Consider the following 13,109-nt stretch of genomic DNA (forward strand, 5'->3'; position numbering starts at 1 on the left):
AGGAGATGTGAGGACAGAGGCAAGAGGTTGAAGTAACACAAGGAAGGGGTCACAAGCCAAGGAACCCAGGTGGTATCTAGAAACTAAAAAGGGAAGGAAAGAGATGCTCTCCTGAAGCTTCCAGAAGGAGCACAGCCCTGCCAACACCTTGATTTTGGATTTCTGACCTCCAGAACTCTGAGAACAGATCTACATTGTTTCAAACCATGAAGTCTGTGGTAATTTGTTACAGCAGCATAGGAAACTAATACACTACTTAATCCATTTGTATAGAATGGTCTTAAAATCAAAGTGGGCCACTGTGTTTTCCAGGAAGAAGATTCACTGTCCTTTGTGATCAGCAAATAAGCACTTGAATTATGAGCAAAGCAAAGCCAGATTTCAATGGAGGAAAGAGGAGGGAAATGTGGAAGTGCAGACAAGGCCAGGTGGGGTGCCCCCTGGAAGGTCCTCTGTTGGGAATGGAACGTGTACAAGTACTGGGTTTCTTATTAGCAAATGGGGATTGGCAGGGAAGGGAAGAAAGGAGCCATAGGACAGTCATCCACAGGAGAACGGGACTGCACAGGGAGGGCAGTACTGGAACTCTAGCTGCGTGCCCGCCTTTGCAGTTTCGCTTAGGCCTGACCCTTGCTGGCCTCTGAATCTTTAAATCGGCTCTCAATCTATTTTCCCAGCTTTTGTTTCCAGGGGAAGCGAGGCTCCCTAAAGATCTGCTCTAGGAAAGAAAGCAAATTCTGACAGCACTTGAGTCAAGGCAAATCGAAGGTTACCCTTACTGACCCAGGCTGTGAGGCAGGGCCATGGCATGGAGACCAAGAGAGGAAGAAGCCCTTTTCTTCCTGGTCCTGACTGAGAGATTGGGGACGGAAATCGGGTCAAGGGCCAAACACTGCCTGGAATAATTAAGCAGAAAGTAGTAGAACTGAATACCAAATACCATCATTTTGTTATCTTATCCCCTAAGAAACTAGGAGAAGCAATTATTCCCTGAGGGTCTTGAATGATAGAAGCAGAAACCAAACAAGATGTCACAGTGGCTGACCAGAGAACAGCAGCAGCAGAGGAAAGAGGATTTGTTAAATATAAACCAAAAGGTTTAGTAAGAAGTAATGGTGTATCTCGCTGTCCCTGAATCCTCTTGTCCACATTCCTGGTGTTTCTCTGCTTCATGGCCCTCCTCCCACATTGAGGCCCCCTACTCTGAGAGGCAGGTTAAACTGTTTTCAATGTTCGGTCCTCTAATTCTCTTAGGTTCAATCTCTTCCTAAACACAATCTGGCCAGGGCACACTAGCTTACTACGCAGGGGAGTACGTCACAGCTATTTGTTTGGGTGAAAATAAAGTTAATGATGTTCTGTGTTGTCCCTCAACACTCTCTCTCATTGCATCCCACTTTAGTATTTGAACAAGAGCCCTGAACAGGGCCCTGAAATACCCTTTTAGTAGGGCTGTCACTCAATAATCTGAGAATGATTTATCACCTAAAAGGATAAAGATTCCAGTTCTCTTCCCAAGCTTCAAGTCATCCCATATCAGGAGCCTATTTAAGTAACAGAAAATCTAATGATACCATAAGTATTTTCTCACAACATAGAATATTTAGAATACAAATGTTGCACAGGGAACCCTGCATTCATTCTAAAGATGCTTTCCACCCTTTAAAATGTGATCTTATTCTTTTAAAAGTATTTAAAGTGGTTGATAATTACTATCACCTTTACCATGATTTATTTTCTCATTTCAAAAGCAAATTCCTTAAATTACTTACCTTAGAATTCATGATAAATTTAAATTCAACTATAGTATCATAGTATTTACATCATAACATATAAGAAGAGAAAGGTTGTGAAGATCATAATAGTAGAATCTGTAAAATATTTAGATAAGTTGGTTTTCCTTTAGAGTGTCAGCTTTCATTCGGATGATGCTAATTGCAAATGTCTCATCTCTTGAATAAATAAATCTAGTCATATAAAAGCACAGAGCTCCAATTGGAAGTGGCCTAGAGTTATTTGCTTCAATCATTCAGACATGAATACGTCTCCTCCACAGTAATTCAACTAATGATTGCCCGGACCTTCCCTGGACACCTCCACAGAAATGGAATGCGTGATCAACTTCGGCAGCTCATTTTTCCTCATTCTGAAACAACAGCCTACCTTAGTGTCCCTTTCTGCCACCCATGGGTCACACCTCTGCCCTCAGCAGCATCCACAATAATGTTTCCCCTGTCAGGACCCCCCAAGTTATCTCTTTTGAGCCTTGCACATGCAGTATGGTTTTGAACTTCTTACCATCCTTGCACTCCGGGTCACTACATCTGCTACTGTTTCTCTTGTCATCTGGGATTCATAACCCAACCTCGTAGTCCAGCTGGGGTTTGTTCTTCTACTTGGAGCACTTGGTTGAACATCAGAAATTCTGTAAAAAGGAGTATGGTTACATTCATTAGATATGTTCTGTAAATCAGGCTTGCCATTGAGAATGGCCTACTCTCCAATGAGCCCAAAATTTGAGATTTTTTTCTCTACTATTCCTCAAAAGTGCAAAAAAATTTGTCCTTTTAAGTCATCCTGAGTTGTAAAAGTCAAAACAAAACAAAACTAAGGATGCCTAGAATCATCCCCAGGAATACAGAAATAAAAAGCCAAACATGATCAGGTATGCTGCTTGCTTAATGCAAATACTACTGAAAAAAGAAGCTGGAAAAGTCTCCTAACTTGATAAAGTTCTTTTTATGAACTTCTCCATCTGAGGACAAATTGAAAGTAGAATTGTGACTGCAGTACAGAAAAGATTATTTTGTTATACTCTCCTTTCAAAACGAAGCTCTAAATTAAGTAGTCAAATATTTGCTAGGCCATGTTTCACAACTATTTCACAACAATACCCTTGTTCTTAATTGCTCAGGACTTACTAAGGAAAGCAATGAATTTTGAAAAAGAAATGGTAGAAGAGAGAGGGAAGGGGACCCACGATGTTGGGAGAGGCAGTCAGCCTGCAGCCGTGATGGTGAACACAGCAGTGAGATCCAAGCTCATTGCGGGAGCCATGGGCAGGGGTTTGGCAGGTGCCTTGGCTCCCGAGTGAGTAGTCCCCATTGCTCTAACACTACATTTTTGTAATGAAGCAAAAGACAATTACCCCCTTAGAGGTTGAGTGTTTTGGTTTCACACCTTCTCATTTGGGTGTTCTTTGCTTGGCCATCAACAAGAACTGATTGGGGGGAAAAACCTCACAGAGAGATTTCAATTACTGTTAATGTTGCCTAAGTGTTTTCACTGTTACAGTCTAAGACTTCAAGTTTTTAATAAGTTTCCAGTAATTATTACAAGTTTTTGGTCTAATTCCAGCTGAGGATTTAATGGACTCATTCTGACAAGATATAGGGTATTGTCCCAATAGATGTTCATTTGGAAATGGGCCACTTTCAATTTCAAGTGTGCAGAGCTGTGCAAGATTAAAAGCGTTGGCAGTATAATTTCCACCTAGTGTCCCAGGCTCTGTGGATTTGTAGCTCATCCAGGCTGTCCATCTGGGGAGCAAACAGCATGTACTCCTTGATGAGAAACTCTGGCCAACCGACCAGCTGTGAAAAAAATAGATTACTCTTGTCATTTTTTTCTCCTAGGTAATTTGCTGGGAGTAAAAATATAATTTCTTAGAAGGTGTGTAGTTAAAAACAAATCCTAGGGATGCATCTGATTTATATTTAAAACTTCACCACACTTTTCTTTGTTAAATTTAATTTTCAACAATGGCCTGGCTATTAAAGTATTTACTAATTTGCAAAAGATTGAAAGGTTGGTTTCTGGTATTTGTATACTAAACAGCACAGGAAGAGGGATGTGGAGGAGAAAGACTATAGGAGAAGGACCCAGAGAGCAGGCTGAGCCGAGCACAGAGAAATGTGCTGTTGCTCTTTCTACAGGTAAAGGGGATTTTATGATGGAATTAAATAACTATCGGGAAAATAGATCTTCCTATTGCCCCTAGGAAGCAAAAATGGTAACTACATCTTTTTAAGTCTCTGACATATAACTTCATCCTTGTGAAAATTCAGATCTTCACTAGAGAAATAATCAGGGTAATTCTAGATCAACTGAGTAGAAGAACTGAGACAGGGGTTATTAATACCAGTTTGAACTGTGATGTGATATATAATATCTAGAGATGTAATATGTTCATCAAGCTATGTGTTTTCAGCCAGTCACAGGCAATGGAAGGATATGTGCCAAGTAAAATTAAACTGTTCAGTTTGTACTCAGTGGAGAATTAATGATATAATTTGAAATTAAAGAATTTGCAACAATATTTCTGCACAGTGAGTTACAAAATATATAGACACAAAGGAGTGTTTTACAGTAATTTGCCTTTGTAATTTAAGCATTATAGTGTTATCCCTCATAAAAGTCATTATCTTGACTCAGAAATTATGAATTAAAACAAAAAACTAACTCCAAACAGATGTTAGCATTTTAAAAACTTGACATATTATTTCATTTTGACATTGGGTATAGTTGGCTATACATTAGCATATATGTATATACACACACATGCCAAATAAGAACTTGTATCAAGATTTTTTTGTACAATTATATAAAGGAAAGATTCCTAAAACTCAGTAAAAGGAAGCCAAGTAAACCAATAAAAATAATAAACAAAGATTTGAACAGAACCTCCACACAAGAAGATATACTGATAGGTAATAAGCACATGAGGAGGAGCACAACATTGTGAGTTAACAGGCAATGCAAATTAACACTATAATGGGACACCACATCTATTAGAATGATATAATTTAGAAACCTGACAGTATCAAGTGTTGATGAAGATATGAAGCAATAGGAACTCTCCAACATTGCTGGTGGGAATATAAAATAATTCAGTCTCTTTGGAAAATAATTTGGCACTTTCTTATAAAGTTTGACATTCCCTTACTATATGACCCAGACATTCTACTCCTAGATATTTATCCAATAAAAATGAAAACAGATGTACACATAAAAGCTTGTATATGGACATTCATGAAAGCTTTATAAGAGTCAAAAACTGGGGGAAAAAAGCAAATGTCCATCACTGGGTGAATGGTAAATTAAATTGAAGTATATTCATACAATAGAATATTATTCAGCAACAAAAAAAGTAAAAAACTACTAATGCACTCAACAACATGGATGAATCTCAAAAACATTATGCTGAGCAAAAGCAAAAAAGAAGCCAAACACCAAACTGTATGATTCCATTTACATGAAAGTCTAGAAAAGACAAATCTAATCTAATTACTGTGGAGAGAGAAAAAATAGTGGTTGCCTGGGGCCAGAGATAGGAGATGGTTATTGACTAAAAAGGCACAAGGGAACTTTCTGGGTAACAAACATTTCCTCTATCTTGATACTGGTAGCATTTATACAAATATATAAATGGGTCAACACTCATCAGTGTATATTTCATTGTGTATAAATATATACATCTATAAATGTGATTAACCTTTAAAAGACGGCATTTAAATTCAGCTCTGCAGGCATTTACTTTTTTGCCTCTATCTTATCTATTTTTTTAGTTATTTATGAAAAGTAAAAACATCTATAAAGAAAATGTATTGTCTATTATTAAAGTTATCTTTTAATATATGTTACTGATGTTAAAAAATATAAAAATTACATTTACAATTTAAATTACATTTTGCTGGGAACTAAAGTTCCCTTTCATCCAATAAAGGTTAAATAAAATATTTTTTAAAATCACCCATGGCTTTCCAGTTCACTTAGAGTAAGCCTTTTAAATGATTATCAAATCTCTCTCTGGTTTCACTGGCTTCCTTTTGCATCCTTCTATACCAAATCCACCACATTAGCCTTCTTGATGGATAGCTTGAACATGGAAGACACACTGAAATATTATGCAATGGCATTCCTTCTGCCTAGAAAACCATTCTCTCAGATACCCACTTGGCTCACTTCTTCATCTCCTTCAATTCTTTCTTCAAATTTCTCTTTTTCAGTGGAACCCACTCTCTCTGCCTTATTTAAAATTATAACCTCCATAAAATGGCTCATTCTGTTTTATTTCTCTGTGTAACTTTTATCACCTTTTAATATACTCAATATTTTACTGATTTATTATATTTACTATCTTTAACCCCAACTCTAATGTAAGTGTCATGAGTTTCTGATTTCATCTGTTTTGTTCATTGTTGAATCCCCTAGCACACTGGCACATAGAAGGCACTTAATGTATGCTTGTTGAATAAAGGAATAAATAAATGCTTTAAAAAAATAAAATCAACTATATAGTCATAATACCAAATATTACAGAGCTGAATTCTTACATTTTAAAAAACTGTCACAAGATCTAAGATCACACAGGAGTAGGTGGAAGCTACACTCACCTCCTTCTAGCACCAAACTGAAATTACAACTAAATTATAGAGTGATCATCCTGAATAACCAACTGAAGACTAACTAAGTCTTATAACAAAGGGCTTACAGAAGAAGCCACATCAAGACTGACATCATCTTTTCTGGGTTGAGCTCTCACCTCTATGAAGCATCAGCCTGGGTGAAAGCTATCGTCCCATCCTCTGGACTCCTTCTCGCCCATCCTGTGCAGCTTATACCCTACTAAGGAGTGCAGCTAGAGGCTCTTTCAGGGGACTGACCCCAACAGGCAGCTGGCAAGTGAAGGCAGGCAGAGATGGATCTCACAGCGCCTTGGGCCATCTGCTAACCTGTCCCCTCACTCAGTGCTTGTGGAAACTGGCATTTGTGCACAGCTTGGATCTTCCCATGCACACCCAGACACAGCAGAGGCAGCCACAAACTGTGGATCACGCTGCAGCTTCAAACAGGTTGCCCATGGCCAGTCACAGGCAGTGTCTGATGTTTACCTGCACCAAAATACCTCCTGAGAAGCCCCAGAACCAACACACTAGTGGTCAGCTTCAGAAAACACCAGAACAGGATCCAAATAGTTTTTAAAGCAACACATCCAAAGGGAAATCATGGCAGGCACCAGACCCTGCTGAGGCAAATTTTGCTTAGTGTGTTCAGCACCAACATAGCAGTTTATACACTGTGGTAGAGGTCAATCCTTACAGTAAGCCAGCCTGATGATCAACCCCATGTGTGAACAGGCCAATAACAATCAAGACTCAATTACAACAGGAGGACTCACAACCCACACAAGGGACATCCCTGGAAGACTCAGCTCAGGTGATCAAGTGGACTGCCACTGAGTTCCATAGGATACTTACTACACAAGTCCACCCTACCAAGACTTGGAGAGATAGCAAATCTGCCTAATACATAGAAACAAATAAAAAGAGGCAGCCAGAATGGGGACACAAAGAAATATGCCCCAAATGAAAACAAGCAAACAAACAAATCAGAAGAAATCTCCAGGGGAAAAAAATGCTAAATGAAATTGAGGCAAGTAATTTACCAGATAGAGTCCAAAAAAAAAAAAATGGTTATTAGGATGATCAAGAAACTTAGTGAGAACTACAACAGCATGAAAAGGGACATATAAACCATGAAAAAGAACCAGTCAGAAATGAAGAATACAATATCAGAAATGAAGAATACACTAGAAAAAATAAACAGTAGGTGGATGAAGCAGAAAACTGAATCAGCAACTTGGAAGACAAGGTAGCAGAAAATTACAAATCAGAGAAGAAAAAAAGAGAATTTTAAAAAATGAGACTAGTTTAAGGGACTTTGGAACAACACAAAGTATAACATCCGCATCATAGTGGTAGCAGGAGAACAGAGAGAGAAAGGGATCAAGAAGATGTTTGAGTCCTGGCCAGTGTAGCTCAGTTTGTTGGAGCATTATCCTGGACACCAAAAGGTCACAGGTTCAATTCCACATCAGGGCACATACCCAGGTTGTGGGATCGATCCCTGGTTAGGGAGAGTACAGGAGGCAACCGATCAATGTTTCTCTCTCACAGTGATGTTTCTCTCTCTTTCTCTTTCTCTTTCCTTCCTCTCTCTCTAAAATCAATTTTTAAAATACCCTCAGGTGAAGATAAAAAAAGAAGAAGAACCTATTTGAAGAAATGATAATTGAAAACTTTCCTAACTTGGTGAACAAAAAAGACACATAAGTCCAGGAAGCATAGAGAGTACCAAACAAGATGAACCAAAAGAGGATCACACCAAGACACATCATAATTAAAATGACAAAGGTTAAAGACAAAGAGAAACTCTTAAAAGCAATAAGAGAAAAACAGTCACCTACAAGGGAGCTCCTGTAAGACTGTCAACTGATGTCTCAACAGAAACATTTTAGGCCAAAGGGGGCTGGCATGAAATATTCAAAGTGATGAAAAGCAAGGACCTACAACCAAGATTACCTTACCCAGCAAGGCTATCATTTAAAATTGAAGGGGAAATAAAGAGCTTCCCAGGCAAGAAAAAGCTAAAGGAGTTAATACCACAAACCAATATTACAACAAATGTTAAAGGGTCCTTTTGAAGAAGAAGAAAAAGGAGGAAGAGGAAGCAGAAGGAGGAAGGGGAGGAAACAGAGGGACATATTTATAAAGAATAAAATGACAATAAATATGTACCTATCAATAATCACTTTAAATGTAATGGCTTGAATGAGCCAATCAAAAGACATAGGGTATCTGAATGGATAAGAAAACAAGACCCATATACATGCTGTCTACACAAGACCCACCTGAGAATGATAGAAACACACAGACTAAAGACGGAGGGATAAAAACAGATTATTTCATGCAAATGGAAAAAAGAAAGGGCTAGAGTAGCAATACTTCTATTTCACAAAACAGAATTCCAAACAAGGGCTATAGTAAGAGACCAAGAAGGATAATACATAATGATAAAGGAAGCAGTCCAGCAAGAGAATATAACCCTTGTAAACATTTATGCACCCAACACTGGAGTACCTAAATATGTAAAGCAAATCTTAATGGACATAAAGGGAGAGATCGACAGTAATACAGTCAGGGTAGCAGATTTTAACACCCCAATGACATCAATGGATGGGTCTTCCAGACAGAAAATTAACAAGGAAATGGAGCCTTAAAAGACACACAAGATCATATGTATTTAATTGATATCTTCAAAGCATTTCACCCCAAAGCAGCAGGATATACATTCTTTTCAAATGTACATGGAACATTTTCTAGGATAGACCACATGTTAGGAGTTAGGACACAAAACAAATCTCAATAAATTTAAGAAAACTGAAATCATATAAAGCATCTTCTCTGGCAATAATGGTATGAGACTAGAAATCAATCACAAGAAAAAAATGAAAAACACACAAAGACATGGAGGCTACATAACATTTACTAAACAATGAATGAGTAAACAATGAGATCAAAGATGAAATCAAAAGTTACCTTGAGACAAGTGGAATGAGAGCATAACAACCCAAAATTTATGGGACACAGCGAATGCAGTCCTAAGAGGGAAATTCATAGCATAACAGGCCTATCCCAAGAAACAAGAAAAATCTCAGAAAAACAATCTAACTTTACACTTAAAAGAAGTTGAAAAAGAATAACAGACAAAGCCCAAAGTGAGTAGAAGGAAAAAAATAAGATCAGACAAACGTAAACAAAATAGAGTCTAAAAAGTACAAAAGACCAATGAAACCAAGAGCAGGTTCTTTAAAAAGATAAGCAGTATTGATGAACCTTTAATTAGACTCATCAAGAAAAAAAGAGAGATGACCCAAATAAATAAAATCAGAAATCAAAGAGAAGTAACAACTGACATCACAGAAATACAAAGAATGGTAAGAAAATATTATGAACAACTATATGCCAACAAATTGAACAATCTGGATGAAATGGATAAATTTTTTAGAAGCATACAATCTTCCAAAACTAAATCAGGAAGGATCAGATAACCTGAATAGACAAATTACAACTAGTGAAACTGAAGCAGTAATAAAATAAAAAAAACTCCCAGTGAACAAAAGTCCTGGACTGGATGGCTTCACAGATGAATTTTACCAAACATTCAAAGAACTAAAACCTATCCTTCTCAAACTATTCCAAAAAATTAAAGAGGATGAAAGACTCTCAAGATCATTTATTGAGGCAGCATTATCCTAATTCCAAAACCAAATAAAGACACTACAAAGAAAGAAAATCGTTGGCCAATATCTCTGGCAAACATAGATGCTAAAATCTGCAACAATATATTAGCAAACATGGATCTGGCAATGCATTAAAAAGATAATACACTATGATCAAGTGGGACTTATTCTGGGGATGCAAAGTTGGTACAATATCCACAAATCAATAAACGTGATACACCACATAAACAAAATGCAGGATAAAAAAGACATAATCAAATCAACAGATGTAGAAAAAGCATTTGATAAAATCCAGCACCCATTAATGATAAAAACTCACAAAAGTGGAAATAAAGGGAACATACCTCAACATAATAAAGGACATACATGATAAACCCACAGGCACATCATACCTACTGGGCAAAAACTAAAAGTATTTCCCTTAGGATCAAGAACACGACAGAAATGTACACTTTCACCACCCTTATTCAATATAGTATTGGAAATCTTAGCCACAGCAATCAGACAAGAAGAAGAAATAAAAGGCATCTAAATTGGAAAGTAAGATGTAAAACTGTCACTATTGGCAGATGACATGATAGATAGAGAGAACCCTAAAGATTCCACGAAAAAACTACTAGAACGGATAAATGGATTCAGGAAAGTAGCAGGAGACAAAATAAACATCCAGAAATAGGTTGCATTATTATACACAATTAACTAACTATCAGAAAGGGAAACTAAGAAAACAATCTCATTTACAATTGCATCAAAAAGAAATTAAATATCTAGGAATAAATTTAACCAAGGATGTAAAAGACCTGTACTCAAAAATTATAAGACACTGAAGAAAAAAATTGAAGAAGATATAAACAAATGGAAGCATACACTGTGTTCATGAAGAGGAAGAAATAACATCATTAAAATGGCCATACTACCCAAAGCAATCTATAGATTTAATGCAATCCCTATCAAGATACCAATGGCATATCTCACAGAACTAGAACACATATTTCAAAAATTTATAGGGAACTACCAAAGATAGCAACAGCAATCTTGAGAAAGAAGAACAAAGTTGGAGGAATTATGCTACCTGACACTAAACTATATTACAAGGCCACAGAAGTCAAAGCAACATGTTACTGGCATAAAAAGAGACTATAGATCAATGGAGCAGAATAGAGAGCCCAGAAATAAACCTACACCTTTATAGTCAATTAATATTTGACAAAGGAGGCAAAAACATACCATGGGGTAATGTTTGCCTGTTTAATAAATGATGTTGAGAATATTGACCAGATATGTGCAAAAAAAATGAAACTATACACCTTCTTACACAAGAATGAAACTATACACCATACACAAGAATAAATTCAAAATGGATTAGAGACTTAAATGTTAGACTTGAATCCATAAAAATCCTAGAGGAAAACATAGGCAGTAAAATCTCAGAGCATATTTTTTCTGGTATATCTCCTCAGGCAAGAGAAACAAAAGAAAAATTAAACGAATGGGACTACATCAAACCAAAAAGTTTATGCACAGAAAAGGAAACTATCAATGAAATGAAAAGACAACCCACTGAATGGGAGAACATATTTGCCAATGATACATCTGATAAGAGCTTATTATCAAAAATTTATAAAGAACTTACACAACTCAACACCAAAAAACAAATAATCCAATTAAAAAATGGGCAAAGGACCTGAATAGACACTTCTCCAAAGAGGACATACAGATGGCCAAGAAACATATGAAAAGATGCTCAAAGTCACTAATCATCAGAGAGATGCAAATCAAAACCTCCATGAGATATCAATCACACCTGTCAGAATGGCTCCATCAACAAATCAACAAACAACAAGCATTGGTGAGGGTGTGGAGAAAAGGGAACCCTCATGCACTGCTGGTGGGAATGCAGACTGATGCAGTCACTGTGGAAAGCAGTATGGAGTTACCTCAAAAAATTAAAAACGGAACTGCCTTATGACGCAGTAATTTCACTTCTGGGAATTTATCTGAAGAAGGCTGAAACATTCATTCAAAAGAATATATGCGCCCCTAGGTTCATTGCAGCATTATTTACAACAGCCAAGATTTGGAAGCAGCCCAAGTGTCCATCAGTGGATGAGTGGATAAAAAGCAGTGGTACATTTACACCATGGAATACTACTCATCCTTTAAAAAAAAGAAGGGAATCTTACCCTTTGCAACAGTATGGATGGACCTGAAGAGCATTATACTAAATGAAGTAAGTCTGCCAGAGAAAGACAGTACATAGGATGTCACTCATATGTGAAATCTAATGAACAAGCCAAGTAGAGACAGACTCGTAGAAAGGGGGCAGGCTTACAGCTGCCTGGAGTGGGAAGGGGCTGGATAGGGTGGTTGGGGGGTTGAGCAAAAATGGAAAAAGAGAAAAAAGCTGTAAACATGGACAACAGTGCAGTGATTGCTGGGGGGAGGGGGACAGGGGTAGTTGTTGGCGGGTATGGGGGGATAAATGGTGATGGACACACCATACAGTGCACAGATGCTGTGTTGTAGAATTGTGCACCTGGAACCTGGATAATTTTATTAACCAGTGTCACCCAATAAATTCAAATAAAAGGACCAAAGGCCGTCACTTTAGGGTATAAAACAAAACCCAACTGCATTATCCACTAAACTGTAATAAAATAATCAAGGTTGCCCGGCCGACTCAGCGGTTGAGCGTCGACCTAGGATCCTGGCGGTCAGGGTTCGATTCCCGGTCAAGGTGCATGCCCAGGTTGCGGGCTCGATCAATGACTCTCTCATCATTGATGTTTCTATCTCTCTCTCTCCCTCTTCTTTCCTCTCTCTGAAATCAATAAAGATATATTTTTAAAAAATAAAATAAAATAAAAAATAAAATAAAATAATCAAGGTTGAAAATCACTTTAGATGAGACCAATGCAAACAAACAAAAGAAAAAGCAGTGGCAGCGATAATAATATTAATAAGGAAACTAACCTAATAGAGAGGATAAGATGTAGTTATCAAAAGTACAACTTATGAAGAGACT

General features: G+C 37.4%; 1 long non-coding RNA gene across 1 annotated transcript in view; it reads right to left on the reverse strand.

Moving 5' to 3' along the window:
* Positions 1 to 13,109, reverse strand: part of LOC308567732 — a 569,384-nt gene that overhangs the window by 412,685 nt on the left and 143,590 nt on the right. Inside the window, exon 2 of the long non-coding RNA XR_014000364.1 lies at positions 2,299 to 2,425. This is a non-coding gene — a long non-coding RNA (uncharacterized lncRNA). The remainder of the gene's footprint in view (positions 1 to 2,298; positions 2,426 to 13,109) is intronic.

Source organism: Miniopterus schreibersii (assembly GCF_964146895.1).
Source record: "Miniopterus schreibersii genome assembly, chromosome: 15".
NCBI classification, from domain to species: domain Eukaryota; kingdom Metazoa; phylum Chordata; class Mammalia; order Chiroptera; family Miniopteridae; genus Miniopterus; species Miniopterus schreibersii.